Below are 19959 nucleotides of genomic sequence, written 5' to 3'. Positions count from 1 at the left end.
CTTTAAAAGCTGCTAGATCTGATTATTTTTCAAACCTATTAGAAGAAAATAAACATAATCCTAGGTATTTATTTGAAACAGTGGCTAAACTAACGAAAAAGAAAGCTTCAAGCTCAGAAGTGTCAAAGCAACACGGCAGTGATGACTTTATGAACTTCTTCACTTATAAGATTGATAATATCAGGGACAAAATTATAACTATGCAACCGTCTACCACAGTATCGCATCAGGAAGTGCATTGTAGTCTCCCTGAGGAAAAATTTGATTTATTTGTTGCTATAGGAGAGGAAGAATTCTGCAAACTCGTTAATTCATCTAAATCGACAACTTGTATGTTAGATCCTATACCGACTAAGCTACTGAAAGAGATGTTTCCAGAGGTCATATATCCTCTTCTTAATATCATTAATTCATCTTTGTCTCTAGGATACGTACCAAAAACCTTTAAACTGGCTATGATAAAACCGCTTGTTAAAAAACCACAGCTTGATCCTACAGAATTAGTCAATTACAGGCCGATCTCGAATCTGCCTTTGCTGTCAAAGATATTAGAAAAAGCAGTATCTTCACAACTATGTTCCTTTCTAGAAAGAAATGATATCTGCGAGGATTTTCAGTCAGGATTTAGACCGTACCATAGCACTGAGACCGCTCTCATTAGAGTCACAAATGATTTGCTCTTATCATCCGATCGTGGTTGTATCTCTCTATTAGTGTTACTCGATCTTAGTGCTGCATTTGACACCATTGACCACAACATTCTTTTAAATAGACTAGAAAACTATGTTGGCATTAGTGGAATTGCATTAGCATGGTTTAAATCATACTTAACTGACCGTTATCAGTTTGTAGCAGTAAATGAAGAGATGTCTTATCGATCACAAGTTCAGTATGGCGTACCACAAGGCTCAGTACTAGGACCGCTGCTGTTCACTCTGTACATGCTACCATTAGGAGATATCATTAGGAAACATGGAGTTAGCTTTCACTGTTATGCCGATGATACTCAGCTGTATATTTCTTCACGCCTCGACGAAACTTACCAATTCACAAAATTAACGGAATGCATAGCTGATATAAAAAATTGGATGACTAGTAATTTCCTACTACTAAATTCTGAAAAGACAGAGATTCTAATTATTGGACAAAAAACTTCCACACGTAATAACCCAGAATACTGTCTAACACTTAATGGCTGCTCTGTCAAGTCTTCGTCGTCGGTTAGGAACCTGGGTGTGCTATTTGATACCAACCTTTCTTTTGAAAGCCACGTGTCTAGTATCTGTAAAACTGCATTTTTCCATCTTAAAAATATATCTAAATTACGCCATATGCTCTCATTGGGAAATGCGGAACAATTAGTCCATGCGTTCATGACCTCAAGGCTATATTATTGTAATGCTCTACTGGGTGGTTGCCCTGCACGCTTAATAAACAAACTACAGCTAGTTCAAAACGCGGCTGCTCGAGTTCTTACCAGAACCAGGAAATATGACCATATTAGCCCGGTTCTGTCAACACTGCATTGGCTCCCTATTAAACATCGTATAAATTTTAAAATATTGTTGATTACCTACAAAGCACTAAATGGTTTAGCTCCGCAGTACTTGAGCGAGCTCTTAACGCATTATAGTCTTTCACGTCTATTGCGATCTCAAAATTCCGGCCAGTTGATAATACCTAGAATATCTAAATCGACTGCTGGCGGTAGATCCTTTTCCTATTTAGCACCAAAACTTTGGAACAGTCTTCCTACCATTGTCCGGGAAGCAGACACACTCTGTCAGTTCAAAGCTAGACTAAAAACACATCTCTTTGACCTAGCATACACATAATACATTATAGACTTCAATAAATTCAATGTTAGGCTGCATAGATTAGGTCAGCCGGAACTGGGAACACTTCCCTTAAATCTTGATGTACTCGCTACATCATAAGAAGAATGGCATCTACGCTAATATTAGTGTCTTTGTTTATCCCGAGGTTTTCCCGCAGCCTGCCGGATCCAGGCCGTGTCCAGATCTGACGAAGGAGATTCGCCTGGACCCGATGACAATGCAGTGCTGAAGTGTCAACTATCCTCTCCCTATGGAGGATCCCTTTCCCACTCTACAGAAATAGCGCTGTGAATTCCGGCTCGCGTACCCCGAAGTGATAAAATAAAACAAAATTCTGTATCAAAATTTATAGGCAAGAAAAGTAGTTTGTTTAGGCTGGGTTGTATGAATTACAAACCTGCGCACATATTTTCAAAAGCACATAACTATAGAATTCTGAATGAGCATGTGAACGCCGTCAGCGTTAATCACAGGTTCGCGTTTAAAGTCTGATCATTTCGACGGAGGTGAATCAATCAAAGTTAACTTTAGCTGGAAATAACATTATTCAAGAACCGCTATAACGCCAAAACAATCTGTTACCTTAAATTATATGTTTATCTCTGTAAAGCTGCTTTGAAACAATTCATTGTTAAAAGCGCTATATAAATGAAGATGACTTGACTTGACTTTACAGAGATAAACATATAATTTAAATAATAGCAGGTAAATTTTATAGGTAGGTTTAGGTATATGTAAGGTGGGAGGAGTTGGATCTGGATCCGACTCCTCCCCGTGGATTTCATGTTCTGCATTGAGGACCATCTCAGAGAAAGCGCTGTTCTTTATAAAAGATGCACTTCAGAAATGAAAGCTTTAGCGTAAGTTCTGCCAGGAAGAATCAATCAGTGCGCCACATTACCTCACTTCTAACCAATCATGTGCTAACACTCACAGTATAAAAGATTGGTACTTACATTTGTCTGAGTTTACAGATTCTGACGCTACCAACCTCCTCCATCCTCCCCACCACCACCAGGATTGTACCTTCCCCTCAATCCTCCCCATAGGCTCTAGGATTGTGAGAAATGTGAAGCGCATTCGTCATGTTCCCATTCAGTTGGAGATAAGCATACCAGAACCAGCAGGAAAACAAAGCGATCAAGGAACTCAAGAGACAGCGATCAAGTCAGATTTCTCAATAGAACCACAGAGTTCTTCTGTTAGAGTACCCGACACCTGTAGCAAGCCAAGACTACTCGAGTGCGGGTTAAGAAACCTGCTCGTTTCAAGGACATGATTATGTAAATGTTTGAATATGTTTGTTGACAGGTTAGTCAGTTCGAAACAATATAGCAGTATTCAGAATAACGGTAACAAAGCGGTTAACACTAAGGGTAATGTGTTAATTTGTAGTATTTAAGTTCTCTAATACTAACAAAGGGAGGGATGTCACACACAGAGACAGTTCAGAACTTTTTCTGTGGTTTTCATATCTTCCTGTCATGTTTCAGTTGTGTTTATGTTTTGCACCACAAGAGCATCACTGTGTGATATCTGTTGAGTGAGTAAGAATGCATGTCTTTAAGCAACCTTTCAGCAGCAGAATAACCCTAAACCTGCAGACCCGACAGGAAGAGATGAAAAGCACAGCCTACACACAGAGAGACAGTGGTTTTCATCTCCTCCTGTCGGGTCTGCATGTTTAGGGTAATTCCCATGCTGCTGAAATAATGCACTATTCAAATAATGAAACACAACTACAACACAACTACAGTTAAACGCAGAACAAACATAAAATAAACAGAACAGAACTAATGTGGGCTATATAAAAGCTATTCAGCATGTTAAAGTGTTTATAGGCTGCTTTCATTAATTTCATATGCTAGGCTACTCCACAGGAAGAACAAACAACTACTGACTGACCTGATGCAGACACATATCTGCAGCTACTGATACTGATAACACTTGTTTTACAATATTACAAACGTTATCTCTCTAGATATCGCTCTGGTGCAGATATGAGAGAGTTGTGGAAGTTCGTCAGTTTTAGGGAAAGTTGGGCTAGGCTTCGTTTTTCATGTCACAGGATTTCACGATCTGATAAAGATACACAAGCCTCGAAGCCATGCTTCATCTGTCCATGCGCCACTGACTCCGCCTTTGTGTGTAAACTCATATAAAAGAGCGAGAGTGTGTGAGATCAGCAGTGTGTATCTGCTGAGACACTAGGATTATCACTGCATGACTTTATCTTAGTCTTCTCTCTTCTTCTCACAGGTAAACATGTTTCTTTTAATATTCATTCAACTTTACCGAGGAGCTTTATTTTCTGACTGGATTATTTGCTATTTTACCATAATGCTTTGAGAACTGCTGCTACTTGTAAATTAATGAACGTTTGTAATATTATAAAAGTGTAATCATTGTTTGTCTCTATATTCCTTGTCCTTGTTTAAATTATGTCTTCATTTGTTTCTTATTTAGGCTACATTTAAAGAGTGAAAACATTTAAAGAAGTGTGTGAGAGCAGGAGTGAACATCAGACTGTGAGTAGATGAGGTGTGTGTGAGTGTGAGATCACGATTAAAAATGTCTCCACGATCAGCTTGTGAAGAAATATCGTAGTATCGAGTTCTACCAGAAAGACGCCTTTGAAATTCTTAGATTTTCTATCATATCTTCGAGGGATGCTCATTTCGGTTAATTTTCCCGACCAACAACCGCCGCTCGTTAACTGATTATTAACCGTTAACTGATAAGATTATAATATTGAATTGGCATTAAATAAAAATGACGTGTATCTGTGACCCATTAAAAATATTTTTTATTTTATTTATTTATCAGATGAACTGTACATTTTAACTACTACTTCAACATTTCAACATATTTCTTAAAGGTGCATTGCGCAAGTCTCTGAGTTTTTGCAGAACTATGCCCCCTCTGGCGACAAGCGAAACTGCATTTGGAATGAACTACAAGCCGGTCTCTTTGAATCCATCTTCTAGTTTTGTCGAAAGTTGACTAAAGTTTTGTCGCTCGAGTTATCTTCGCTGATACGGAGAATTGCGGTGAATACACAAACCTCAAATCAGCGGTTTGAAACCTGCCAGACATAGCCAGGTGAGCGTGAACGCGCATGACGTCACGCCCAGTCTCAAATTCGAGCCCGAATCCCTCTTATATATTTTACTGTACAGGATTATAGAGGCAATCTCAATGCGCAGAGAAGGGCTCATTCAGCCCATCAGGCAGTTCTTTAAGCATGTAAAGGATAGAAAAACAGGTATTTTTAACATGAAAAGTTGCGCAATGCACCTTTAAGAATATTAATAACATTTACCGGTATATGCTTTTGAAGCGTTCATGATGATAAGCTTTATCTTTTCTTTTCTATTTTTTTTGTTTTTAGGTTGGTTGGGGGCCTACCTATGTTAAGACCTCCAGTTCACAAACAGTGTTTTCAAGCTCAATGTATCACTATTTCTGAGTTGATTTAAAGCTTAAAGGTGCTATTTCAGGCCCAAACAAGGCAGAAACATAAATGATCACATTCATCTAGTTTTTCCTAGCGATCCGCTAGCTGGACGCCCCATAAGCATGTCGTCCAAAAACCGCGTCTCTGTAGGCAGCCTCGGCTCTGAGATCTGCACACAAAAGCAATGGGTTTCACCAACCACCAAAACCTAAATAAACAGTGTTCCAACCAATCACCGACAGGGGGCGGTGTTGTGAGGGTTTGCGCTCATGCACGGCTGCATGCGAAGGCGGAGCTGAAGAAGAAGCCAGCATCTATCAACGAACCCCTGTCGGTGATTGGTTGGAACACTATTTATTTTGGTTTTGAGTGGTTGGTGAACTGTGTTTGTGTGCAGATCTCAGAGCCGAGGCTGCCGACAGAGACGCGTTTGTGACGGCCTGCTTATGGGGCGGCAGCTAGCGGATCGCTAGGAAAGATTAGATGAATGTGATCATTTTTGTTTCGGCCTTTTTTGGGCCTGAAATCGCTGATAGCACCTTTAATTCTATCCAATAATACTGCTGTGCAATTCAGACTAACATGTTGGAGTGTGTGGGGCCTGAGATCCTGACTTTACTTGGGCCCCAGAATGGTAAAGCCGCCCCTGGAGACAGAAAAGCTTCAACCCAAAGCTTGCGGAAAAGTACTGCAAGGAAAAGCGGCAAGAGAAATGAAATAGCCCGATATAAACACTAAAAAACAAAGACTAAACCTTGTACGTGTTGCACTGGCCCGACAGGACCGTTATATGAGACCTGAGCTGGACGATGACATCACTGTTTTCTCCAGAGCCCCTATATATATAAATTAACTAAATTAATAACTTTTTTACCACAAAAATGAACCATCAATGAACTTACTAATTTTCATAAAGTGTGGCGAACAAAAAGGCTTATAATTCTTAAAATTAGGGCAGCACAACTTATTTAATGCTTTTTAAACCTTTTACATGTTGATGTAAAAACCTTTTAATATTGAACCGTTTTATTAATGTTCTGGAATTGGAGAACTGTGATTTATTGCCATGTTGTAATGAGAAAGAACGTGATGTTTTGCATGCAAGAAAGTATCTGTATAGTTTTAATAACTAATGTTCTTCTTGTGTAAATGACAGAATGATGTTTTTTAGTTGAAAGGATTCTGTGTTCATGCTGAGCAACGATGCTTTAAAGTGATGCTTAACTTTCATAACTATACAAAAATACTTTAGCAATTTACAAAATCATCTTTCTTTCATTCCTCTGTCCTAGTTTCTTTCCCTCGTATCTATAGAGGGATGAACTAGAACATGAGGAAAGACTGATGCTGATGGTTACTGCACTTTTATATTCCTTTTATTATCGATACTACATTAATCTGGCTTTAACTAAACTGTGTGTGTTGTCTGTGTGATGAACAGATTCAAATGAAGAGGAGAAAGAAAATCAGCAGAAATCACAGATCAGCAGAAAACAAGAAGACTGAGAGAAACATGGAGGACAGAAATGAGACACTAACCAGAGAATCACGAGAGGAAAGAGGAGAGAGACGTGATAGATGTGCGAGTATGGACAGAATAAAGCCAAGCTGTGAGTGCTATTATAGTCTTATAGTCTTGCTAGATTTACTATTATTGTCTTCACACATACCTGATGTGTGACTGTGCTTAATTGACAGATTGTGTTATAGATTGAGAAGATAAAACCAAATCCAAAGCAATGAGGATAATCTGATATATTTGTGATTTCTAGTGTCCTGTGATCCAGACGAGCCTGTAAAGAGTGATTCTGATGTCAAAACTGAGGAGAGATTCTCATCAAACCCTTCATCATGTTCTCAAGAACACACAACATCACTGACATCTTCATCATCATCATCATCATCAACATCACTGACATCATCATCATCATCACTGACATCTTCATCATCATCATCATCATCATCCTCAGTTTGTGATGCACACTTAAAGACTGAGTGTTTTAGACTAAAGAACAGTTTCTTCCTCAGATGTGTATATTAATCCTGCACTGTTGCTTTACCGACACACACTAGTGTTTCCTACCTCTGATAGTGTGTGTCGATAGTGAACACTTGCACATGCTTTATTTATATATACTGTATACCTCACCCGGGTTTTACTCTAGCCTGGTCCTGGCCTTCCAGGCGCTCTAACAAGGAGGCTAAAGACTGCAGACTCCAGCATTGGCCGGATTGGCCTCCGTTACACATATACACAAGACACACACTGTACAGACGGCTGGTCCAGAAACACATTCAAACAAACACACTTCATGTGTTCACTGGAGAACATCTGCAGCTCGTCTGTGAGTGACAGAAGCCCCAGCTAAATATTCATCCACTAGAAAACATAGACCTCTATAAACACAAACACCTAAACATGCTATTCCCTTGGGGCCTTTAAAACACACTGTGGCCTATTTGATTTGTTTCCTTGTGTTATTGTGTGTGTGGTGGTTTCGTTTCGCCACATCACTACAGCACATCACGCATTCATTCAGATTTACACTATGCCTGACTGCTGCTTTACACTCCTTTTGTATATTTTTCCTTTTGATAATAGATATTTTGCTTTAAATGTTTGGCTTTCTTGTGTCCCAATTTTGTTGTGTCCCTTTTGAGCCACGTAAAGAAACTGAATAATTAGTAAATCGTAAACGCATTCAGCATTCTTATGCTATAATAGCTATGACTATTTATTTAAATAGTAGATATAGTGTAAATAAACTGCAGTACTTTTAAATAAACTCTTCTGTTCTGAACTGCGTTAGTTTACCTTATAGCCAGCAATGAGCCGCTGTAAAACACGTTCATCTGTATCTTCTGTAACTCTGCTGTGATTCTGATGATCTGTAGAGCGAGACACGAGACTGCACCACAGGGTCAAAGGTCTAATATTTATATGTGTTCAGATATTATGATAAGCGGGGCAGAGCGTGGCTTAAATAGAATAGATAATAATTTGTGTTTTAGTTATGTCTATTTGCAGGTTATGGCCATTTGTTCCTGATAAAAGCAGCTAGACGTGTAGAAACTGGGGCGATACAGCTTAAAGCGCTTTACCACATATCAGGGAATCTCTCCTCAATCCACCACCAGTGTGAGCATCCACTAGATGATGCGACGGCAGACACAGTACAACGGCGCCAGTGCGCTCACACACACACACACACACACACACACCGCTCCCACGGACGGCAATCAGTTTTTGGCAGACAAACACTTTTCGGCACGCAGATTGTGATTTTGGATCTGATAAAGATGATCAAATAAGGGATGCTGTTTTGAGTCGGTGCTTATTAATGATCAACTATATATTTCTTACAGACTCATACATTTGAATATTATCCAAGTTACCAGAGTGTGTTAAAGATATGGATGAGCAGTAATTTTCTTATAATAAATGATGATAGGCCTAATCATAAATAATATAGATATTATTGATTAGCCATAATCCTGTAGACAGAATCTGTTGGTGAATAATCTGCATCAGTGTGTGTTTCTTCATACAGTTCAAGATCTGGCCGATCCTTCAGCGTTATTCACCTCAGAAACACCAAAATACAGAACATGTTTCTGATGCAGAAACTCATCAAGCGTTCATGACTGGATTACTGTAATCATTATAGATTATCCTGATCATTCTCAATCAACAAACTACAGTTATAGAGCAGAATACAGCAGCCGAGTTATTACCAGATCAAGATGATATCAGAGCTGAGCTGTTGATGAAGTGTGTGAGAGCTGGTAGAAGTGTGTGAGAGCTGGTAGAAGTGTGTGAGAGCTGGTAGAAGTGTGTGAGAGCTGGTAGAAGTGTGTGAGAGCTGGTAGAAGTGTGTGAGAGCTGGTAGAAGTGTGTGAGAGCTGGTAGAAGTGTGTGAGAGCTGGTAGAAGTGTGTGAGAGCTGGTAGAAGTGTGTGAGAGCTGGTGGAAGTGTGTGAGAGCAGTGGATGAGACTGCCCTGAGGAGCTCATGGATTATGGGCAAGATTATTCAGATCACACGGGATAAAAGGGGATTGACACGTCAAGTAAGAATCAAGACCAAGAGTTCCTGTTTGACCAGACCCATTACTAAAGTTTGCCTTCTAGAAACGGAGGACTTTTAACTATTCTATGACTGACTGACTGACTTGTGAGTGCTCTCAAATGACTTACTGAAGACTGACTAAAGACTGTGTGATTGACATGTTTACTTCAATTGATTACGGACATTGTTCGCACATTGAAGAATTGGACATTTACACACACACACACACACACACACACACACACACACACACACACACACACACACACACACACACACACACACATTTGTGTATAAATTGTTTATTTGTGATAAGATTTAGTGATTTCTATGTATGCAAGTAAATATTCAGTGATGTATAACTTGCAAGATTGTGTTGTATTGTTATGATTATTACAGTTTTGGGGTGTAATAATCAGGGGCTGGAGTGTGCCAGGTTTGGGTTGATGTCTTTTATTTAGACATTTTTACTTTCAGTTTGTTACGTCACTTGGTTTAGGTGAATATTACCTGTTAGTTTGGCATGTAGGAAGGGGGTGAGTAGCTGGGATGCTCACTTTCTGTGAACCTGTTTCAGTGTTTAAACCACAGCATGACATAAATCCAAAAAGATCACTAGCAAAACGCTCCACTTACACTTAAATTCAATGAGAATAAAACATATTCATCAAAATAAGAATTGCAAGCATCAAAAGTACAAAAAAACAAACAGCATTAAATGTAGCATTAACGGCTTGTTTTCAGTGTCGAGGAACAACAGCCTTTCAACAACACAGAATAACCCTAAACCTGCACAAGACCTCCACTCGACAACAGGAGATGAAAACACACACACACACTTCCTTAAAGAACTTCCTGCGGGGTTTATACTCAATCTCATGCAACCTTTTAAAGAACTCTGCAGTAAGAGGAGGAAGAGTGTGTGTAAGAGGAGGAAGAGTGTGTGTAAGAGGAGGAAGAGTGTGTGGAAGAGGAGGAAGAGTGTGTGTAAGAGGAGGAAGGGTGTGTGGAAGAGGAGGAAGAGTGTGTGTAAGAGGAGGAAGAGTGTGTGTAAGAGGAGGAAGAGTGTGTGGAAGAGGAGGAAGAGTGTGTGTTAGAGGAGGAAGGGTGTGTGGAAGAGGAGGAAGAGTGTGTGTAAGAGGAGGAAGAGTGTGTGTAAGAGGAGGAAGAGTGTGTGTAAGAGGAGGAAGAGTGTGTGTAAGAGGAGGAAGAGTGTGTGGAAGAGGAGGAAGAGTGTGTGTAAGAGGAGGAAGAGTGTGTGGAAGAGGAGGAAGGGTGTGTGTAAGAGGAGGAAGGGTGTGTGTTAGAGGAGGAAGGGTGTGTGTAAGAGGAGGAAGGGTGTGTGGAAGAGGAGGAAGAGTGTGTGGAAGAGGAGGAAGAGTGTGTGTAAGAGGAGGAAGAGTGTGTGGAAGAGGAGGAAGAGTGTGTGGAAGAGGAGGAAGAGTGTGTGTAAGAGGAGGAAGGGTGTGTGTAAGAGGAGGAAGGGTGTGTGTTAGAGGAGGAAGGGTGTGTGTAAGAGGAGGAAGGGTGTGTGGAAGAGGAGGAAGAGTGTGTGTAAGAGGAGGAAGAGTGTGTGTAAGAGGAGGAAGAGTGTGTGTAAGAGGATGATGATGATGGTGTAGAGAGTGTTAAGGCTTGATCGGCACAAGAGGGGTTTTCTCATCATTGCCTGTGATGTGAATAAAGTGACTATAATAAAGTGAATAAGAGTTTAAACGCCTCATTATATTTGATTTGACACTTACATACAGTGCATGACTGATGAATTTTACAGTTATGAAAATGAAAGCTTCAGCATAAGTTCTGCAAGGAAGACTTAATTACTACGTCGCTTATTACCTTCACATTTATGATCTATCCAATCATGTCCTTATACCCGCTGTATAAAAGATCGCACATGTTTGAGGTCGCAGATGCTGACTCGACAATTTTTTATTGTATAATTATTTGTTTCTCAAAACACTGAGTTTCGATTTCTAAGTGATTAATTTAGGTATACTTACACTATAAATCAGAAGTGCAAAATAGTTAGAGGGTAAATTTTAGAGGGTAAAAATATTTTTTTTCCCTAAAAACATTAAGTTTTGCTTTGACAGAAGGACTCCGTCATGTCTAGATCCAGCAGTAAGAATTTATTGGGGAAATCCGTAATCATACATCCAGTCCAGGCAGGGGTCAAAACCAAAGTACCAATCCAAAATAAACAAGAACAATTCAAACGGGCAAGAAGGGAGTACTCAGAAGTGGGGTGATAAAAAAAAAAAAAAAGGACTCCGTAACAAACACTTAACAGGCAGGGTATTTATACACACAGAACTAACAATCATGATCATCAGTTAACAGTGATGAGTGCAGACAAGGATTGTGGGGAATGCAGTTCCAATGTGAATGACAATGTGGGGAAGAGGACCTCTAGTGGACACCCAGGGAAACATAAACCAGACACTGTGACAGACGAATCACAGTGATGCTGGAATCAACAATATACATTTAAGTCAGAGATTAGACTCTAAATGAGTTCAGTGATTCAGGACAAATTATAATTATGTCAAAACATAACCAACAGATCAACTTTTCTCTTTCTTCATCTGGCAGTTATTACTCAGATACAACAGACAAACTAAATCTAATGTTAACAGTTTAAGGTCCAACTAAAGCAAACACTGATCACTATAACGGCGTCTTTAAAAATGAGATTTTCTCCTGCATGTGTCTTTAATAATGGTCAATCATCACTCAATGAATCACTTAATGAGCTCATTAACTTAAACACTCTTGAGTCTGGAGCCATATTTAACACTGGAGTTTTTGCTGTGTACAAAATAAAGAGACAGCCTCTGCTAAGCCATTTTTTGTGCATAAAAGGTACAAACCATAGGGGTACTTCTTTGTACCCATTAATATGGTACAAGTTTGTTCCCCTTGGGGGTACTGCCCCAGCGACAAGCATTTGTACCTTTTTTTTTTACTTTTCTGTACCTTTATTTCTGAGAGTGTGACTACTTTTAAAATGACTAAAATGGCCTGGGATTTCCCAACCTCTCTGCTGTTTTTTGGTCATCTCACAGCGAGAGGTTGAGGACATCATCAAAAAGATGAAACCATCCACCTGTGCCCTGAACCCCTTCCCCACAGCCCTGGTAAAATCCAACCTTCATGCCATAAGTCCCCTCCTCACAAAGGTCATTAACCACTCCCTCCAGGCCATGTTCCATCAACACTGAAAACCGCTGTCATCAGGCCATTTCTCAAAAAACCCACCCTAGACCCAGAAGTCTTTGCCAACTACAGGCCCATCTCCAACCTTCCTTTCCTTTCCAATGTGCTGGAAAAAGCATTTGCCGCACAGCTCCAGGACCATCTAAAACAAAACAACCTGTTCGAAAAATTTCAGTCTGGTTTCCGCCCTGGCCACAGCACAGAAACAGCCCTGGTCAGGGTCATGATGATGACTGATGATGCTGGCTCCCCAACTCTTCTCATCCTCCTGGACTTGACTGCAGCATTCGACACTGTGGACCACAGCATCCTCCTCCACCGTCTAAATTCCACTATCGGAGTTTCTGACTCTGTCCATGAGTGGTTCTCGTCCTACCTCACCGGGAGAACTGCGCATGTCGCCTTGGGAGCGGCTAAATCCCTGACACACAACGTCACCTGTGGTGTCCCTCAAGGCTCAGTGCTCGGCCCACCCTGTTTATTCTCTACATGCTCCCCCTTGGCCAGAACAGCGCTGCTAGGATCCTGTTGAGGGTCCGCAAACATCACATCACCCCCATCCTCAAATCACTCCTCCGGCTTCCTGTCTCACTCAGGATTGAGTACAAGGGCTGAAGGTCTCGCTCCTTACCCACGAGTGTATTCATGGTGAAGCCTACCTCAAGGAACTCCTCACCCCACAGACCTCAACACGTGCCCTCCGATCCGCCTCAGCGTATCTCCTGAAACCTCCCAGGACCAAGCTCCGTACAATGGGAGACCGGGCTTTCTGCTCAGCTGCTCCCAGATGGTGGAATGCTCTCCCTGACCACCTGAGGACACCACAGACTGTGGATGCTTTTAAACGTGGCCTTTAAACCCACCTTTTTAAGAGAGCTTATGATTATTGTTTTCTTTTTTTTCTTTTCTTATCTTCATGCTCTCCATGTATTTATATTTGTAGCACTTACCTGTTTTTATCATGTAGCACTTTGGGATTTGCTTAGCCTAAATATAAAGTGCATTACAAATTAAATTTATTATTATTATTATTACTTACAATATTTGTAAATGTAAAAAAGTGCATTAGATAATGTATGATTTAATGACACGTAGCATTCAAATGTAGATTTTAGTCATTTTTCATACTGCATGACAGTTTGGGCGCAAGCCGTCTGCAACAAAACACATTGGTTCACTTTACAATCGAGCAATACAAATGATGGATAAAAAGCCAATCCGTTACCATCACTGTTACATCCTCGAGAAATATAATATATTAAGCTTTGAAAGCTTCAGTAATTTATTTATTTTTTATTAGTCTAATTTTCAAGTGTTTTAATAACATACAGACTTATTTTCCTTATATACAATGCTTAGATATTTAATTGAAAATCAAATAAGTGACATCAAACTTTTTTCCGTTTTACGAAATTTTATTTCTCAATTTTACTTGCGTTGACTTGGAACATTTAGATAATTACCTACTGAGCCCGGGAAGTCACCAGTGAAAAAAAAAAAAAAAAACGTTTTTGCAATTTGTCTCCTCAGTTTATAAACTGTATAGGCTGTAAAATGTAGCTACTCGCGGATTTGTCTGTGCCGGCTGATTCAACCAGGCAGCTGTTTGGGTGCGGCCGGCTGCACGGATACCATTGTGTTTAAACCTTATTTTTCAAAAATGATAATTTCTTGAATTTTCTAAAAAAAAACGACATTTACTTCACTTGTATCTTTAAAGTAAAATTTTTAAAAGGAAAAAGCTCAAGAGCCTATAATATAAGCATAAAAAGACTAGCCTAAAACAAAAACAATTCAAAAACTTTAAATGTTAGGTTATATAAAAATAAAATTTAATACATTATTTTATGATAAACATATTACTGTCTTAAGTGAACTCATTTATAGTTATAAACGCAAATAATAATTGTCATTATTATTTGCCTACAGTTTGGCTAGAAGACGCTTTTATCCAAAAAAGGAACAAAGCAATTTGTCAAATGTCAGTCATAATAACCTACTGGTTCAGACTGATCTCATGAAATGGCGTATGTATGACACGCCAATTCGTATTTCCATTTTTGGCGTGCTATCAACACGCATAATCGCTTTTCAGCGTGTTTATCAACGCCGTTGACTTAACGTTATATTACTGTATTATGTATATATAAATATATGACCTACCCCAACCCCGTCCCTAAACCTACCCGTCACTGGGGTTAATACCATTTATGAGTCTTCTCCTACCATCCTAGGAAAAGAAATATCGCTCCACAGATGTAGATATAGATTTTGCTTCGTTTCGCTCGGACATTTAACGGCGTACACATACACGCGGAATCACTCGGACATTTAATGGCGTAGACATACACGCAAAAGATTTCGGCGTGGACATACACGCGGATAGCTCAAAATGCGTATAGATAACACGCCACTTGACTTGAAAGTGGCGTGTATGTTTACGCAAAGTCATGATGTCATGTTGCAGACTGGTTAGACAATAATAATACAGGGCTAAAATTATTACAAATGAACACAAGTTTTGACGCATATCCAAGCAAGGGTTTGTGCAGAGTGAGCGCGGCACGGGGGCGCGGGCGCGAACACTTGCGTTTTTCTATCAACAGTGGAAACAACTTAAAATACTCTATCATTTCTGGTCATAGAAAATAAAAAATACACCATTCGCAACTACTTTTATTTGTGTAAACTCAATAACAAGAAAATGTTGTGCTTTTGTAAAATAAAAGAAAACAATCAGTTTGCGCTCTTTTACGGTCTCCGTGAACTGGATCGCGTCTCAAAAATTAACTGAAACAAAATATAGCCTATGTAGGCTAAAGCTTGAAATGTCCACTTTTAAACGAACAAATTCGAATCGAAAGCAAATACAGTCTGATTATGTAATCCATGTGAATTTCTTATCTAAAGGCGCATCCGCTTTACAGCGGAGATGTTTCCAGCCGATTTAGAAAATACTAGTTTATTAGGGCCCTATGAAATCCGTTTTATTTTTTCCCAAATTCCGTTTAATTTTTTCCCAAATTCCGTTTTTTCCGTTTAAATTTTTGGGAATTCATTTTTTTTACCCTTTACTGTTATTTTAGTCATAAAAAGAGTGTGCTTTTAAAGTTAATGATTAAAATGTATACAATTAAAATAAGAATGACCTTAAATTACAGACATTTACTCAGTAGCCTTTTCAAGACAAATACTGCATGATGCCACATGACACTGCACTCTTCAAGTAACAACAAAATATGGTTATGAGCTTTAAACTGTCCAGTAAAATAAATTATATTAGTTTAAAGGTTAAATAAAAGTCACACTCTGTCTCTCTCTCGCCCAGTGTCGCTCGCGGAGTTCGCTTCGCTTTTGTCCAGTCCGGCGCCTCATAGACAGACGCGGTGTGTGTGTGTGTGTGCGTGTATGTGAGAGAGACGCGTGAGTGATAGAGAGACGGAGGGAGAGCGGGGAAAGGAAATACAACGGAAAGAATACGCTGTGTGTTTTAAATAGCGTAAAATAATGAACGAAACGCAATATGTGGCGGCCGGAGTTGATTTTGTGGCCGCGAATTAGTCTATGTGTGAGAAACACTGCATACAAGTCACGAGCGAACTGCTCGGCTCGGCACTGAGGGCTTATAGCGTCGAGTTTCTTAACTTTTTCGCCGACGAAAGCAGAGCCGTGGAGAGCCGCTTCGCCGTGCTTTCATTGTTTTGATGCTGTCATTGGAGCTGAAATGACGGGAGGGGTTGCGTCGCCAGATTTGCTTCCCCCGGTCTGCATTTTCACCAGACACACGTTCTTCTCCCACACAAAAACAGAATTTCAATCCAAATATGTAAAATTCCACGAAATTCCACGTTAACACTAGATTCCGCGTTAATTTGCCAATTCCGTAATTCCGTCCGCGATTCCGTTATCGCGGAAATCATAGGGCCCTAGTTTATTAATAAACAATTAAAATGCCTCGTTACATTTCAGAAACATTTATTATTATTAATAGCCTATAAATCATCTATAGCCTTAGAAATATAGTGTTTGGCCTTAGAAAATCATTTTGTCCATATTAGCCTAATTTGTGAATATTTTAAATGTTTAATAAAGGGGCAAAAAGTCATAAACAGAAATCTGAAAATATGTCAATATAGGCTAGGCCTATATATATTTTTGCGCAGCATTTGGTGTAACGTTATAGGCCTACAGTTCAAATTCAAATTTTGGTGTTCAACTTTGCGTTTTAAAAATACAACAACCGTTCATTTTTATTTTTTTACGGGTTAAAAAAGGAAAAACGAATGGACGGAAGAGTACACCGACCAATGGGTCATTTTAAAGCTTGTTCATGATTTCAATGTGTTTAAACGAGAAAAAAAATTGGGCGGTTTACTTTAGTTTAGTCCATTCAGCCGATCTCTGGGTCTGGCGGTACCACTTTTAGCATAGCTTAGCATACATCATTGAATCGGATTAGACCGTTAGAATCTCTCTAAAAAAAAATTACCAAAGAGTTTCAATATTTTTCCTATTTAAAACTTGACTCTTCTGTAGTTACATCGTGTACTAAGAATCGGACGGAAAATGAAAAGTTGCGATTTTCTAGGCTGATATGGCTAGGAACTATACTCTCATTCCTGCGTAATAATCAAGGAACTTTGCTGCCGTACCATGTATGCAGCAGGCGTAATGATATGACGCAGCGCCTGAAAATAGTGCCCAGCTAGGTAAGTGACTAGAAATTACGTGCCTAGCCATATCGGCCTAGAAAATCGCAACTTTTCATTTTCCGTCGGTCTTAGTGCACGATGTAACTACAGAAGAGTCAAGTTTAAATAGGAAAAATATCGAAACTCTTTGATCATTTTTTTGAGAGAGATGCTAACGGTCTAATCAGATTCAATGATGTATGCTAAGCTATGCTAAAAGTGGTACCGCCAGACAGGGTTCTCAAGTCTCACGCATTGGCCGTGAGACACACGCAATTCAACCAGTTCACACGCTCACACGCCACACCGTGTATATCTCACGCTGAAAAGGCAATGCCAACCAAGTTGTCCTGCAAGCTTTATATATAACGTTGTATACGAGGCGCATGCACACAAAGATAAGTTTCCTGCCGCCAGCGCGTCCGCATCTCGGCCAGATTGCGTTCGTTACTAGGCAACTAGACGCGCGAAGTCCCCGAACACACACGGAAGTTCGGCCACCGCGACATCGCGCGAACACACGTCGTGATGGAGAAAGTAAGTTGGAAGAAAGCTCGCCTAACATTTTTAGACTAGAACATTTAATATATAGCCCATCGTATACATTATTGATGCAGTCAAAAACTCTACAACTGCTTTGCAACCAGGCCAAAAGCTTTGGCTCAGTTTGGCTAAGGAAATGTTATTGGGTATGGGAAGGAATGAAGATGTATTTCTTCAGTTTATTTTAAATTCTATATTATACTGTATTAATAGTATTTCTAGTTACATTAAGGCTAAAGCAGAGTGCTCTTGGTAATATTGTATATCCTGTCAAAACATACATTAGCCTAATCATTGCCATTGCATTTGTATTTTTCAAAGATGTCAGGGAAAAATGCAAAAATATTGTTTTTCCAAACATTTTGTAGCAATTTGTTATATATTTGTAGCCAAATTTTGAAATATAACATTAAAGAGTAGGCCTATATTTGATGTGATGAATTGCTCTGTCATTTATCAGATTTACCAATTGTTATAATTTAAATTTTTGCTGGTTAATTATGAACAATGGGTAAAATTGAGGGCGGGGATAGGCGGGGGCGGGGCTCCATTTAGGCCCCTCCCCTAACCGCATGTGATCTCACTCCAAGCTTTTGATAAAACTTGAGAACCCTGCCGCCAGACCCAGAGATCGGCTGAATGGATTCGAAAACGGTAAAACTCAGCGGTTTAACTCTGGGGGAGTTGTAAAATGAGCCTATTTCCAAAAAGGTTGGAAGACGTTGCCACAAATGTTACCACTCTGGAATTATAAAAATTTGAATACAGTGACATGCCAGTAAGACTTGCATAAATGCAGAAAACCAATGGCTTTCCAAGTCTTACCCTTCCAAATTGCTGTGAGCGCTGTTGTAACATTTTCACAAATGCTTGTCTTGAAAGCCCAGGTGCAGTGATCTTCAGCTCCTCAAACGACGTGAAAAGGTCTACCTATGGTTTGAAACCCGACAGTGCCTGGCCAGTAACCACTAAACAACAGGTCCACCACCTCAGGTGTCCATGATGCAAGACATGTTCTGCAATTAATAACTGGCAGGAAGATGTCATAGCGACCTGCAAAGATTTAAAAAGAAAATAAACACACATTGATACTCTTCAGACATCAGTCAGCAGGTTAAGCCAATAGACAAATACAATACAAAACATTGCAAGTCATACAATTTATTCAGATAAGTACTACTGATCGTCCAGCTACAACAGACAGGTTTTGAGGGTCACAATCACAAGTTTTGTCAGGTTGTGTAATGGGCAGCAAACACACTAGATGAAAGGAAAAATATATTAACTATAAAAAAAAGGAAATAAATAACATCATATTTTTTAGCTTTCAAGTACTTTTTACCTTGCTCATATATGACATTTTGGCCACTGAGGTCTCGCACAGCAGTTGATGGTGGGAGAGGTTTATAGTACCCATCTATAAGAGTCTCTCTGTTGTGGAAACTAGACATTGATGCGTAGAAACGTCACACTGCCCACAGTAACGGGGTTTCGGGAAACAGTCCTTGCACCTGATGACTGCTTCTTTCAAGCTGCAGTGATCACAAGGACCATAATGCACGCAGTTTGAAGCAAGCAAACTGTTAAGGAGTTTTGGCCTTGCTTCCTGCCAGCGTTCTTCAGACAAGGTTCGCCTCAATGCCCAATCATGAGATGCTGCTGATCTGGGTTCATCACAGTCCATTGCATTTTGAAGTAGCTGGAGTTGTCAATCTTGCAATACAAAATAAAATTACATTACAATTCCTCACATGTTACAAGCTTGTAAACCAAGAGCACAAACTCAGTTTATGTTGTTTAAAAATACATGAAACAAGTAATCTCTCAGAAATTTGTACATTTACCATTTATCATAAAAAGTAAAAAATAAAATAAAAAAATGCACTTTTATTCATTCAGAGGGACTTAATGAAGACAATCAGTGATACAGTTCCGTAACATTTGAGGTAAACTTACCAATAATCCGTTGTGCATCTACATCTCCAAACTGTTGTTTGGTAGTTGAGGCTTCAGGTGTGCTTGCAGTTTCTAGAATTAGACAATATTAATGCAGTATCATGCATTCAAACAACAGAACAGATGCAAATCAACATGAAATTGGATTACTTGTATTTTACAAAATTACCTGTCTGTTAGTATAGAC

Source organism: Rhinichthys klamathensis, unplaced genomic scaffold (assembly GCF_029890125.1).
Source record: "Rhinichthys klamathensis goyatoka isolate OS25496 unplaced genomic scaffold, OSU_Roscu_1.1 h1tg000819l_1, whole genome shotgun sequence".
Classification (NCBI taxonomy): domain Eukaryota; kingdom Metazoa; phylum Chordata; class Actinopteri; order Cypriniformes; family Leuciscidae; genus Rhinichthys; species Rhinichthys klamathensis.
This window is presented reverse-complemented; position numbering follows the sequence as displayed.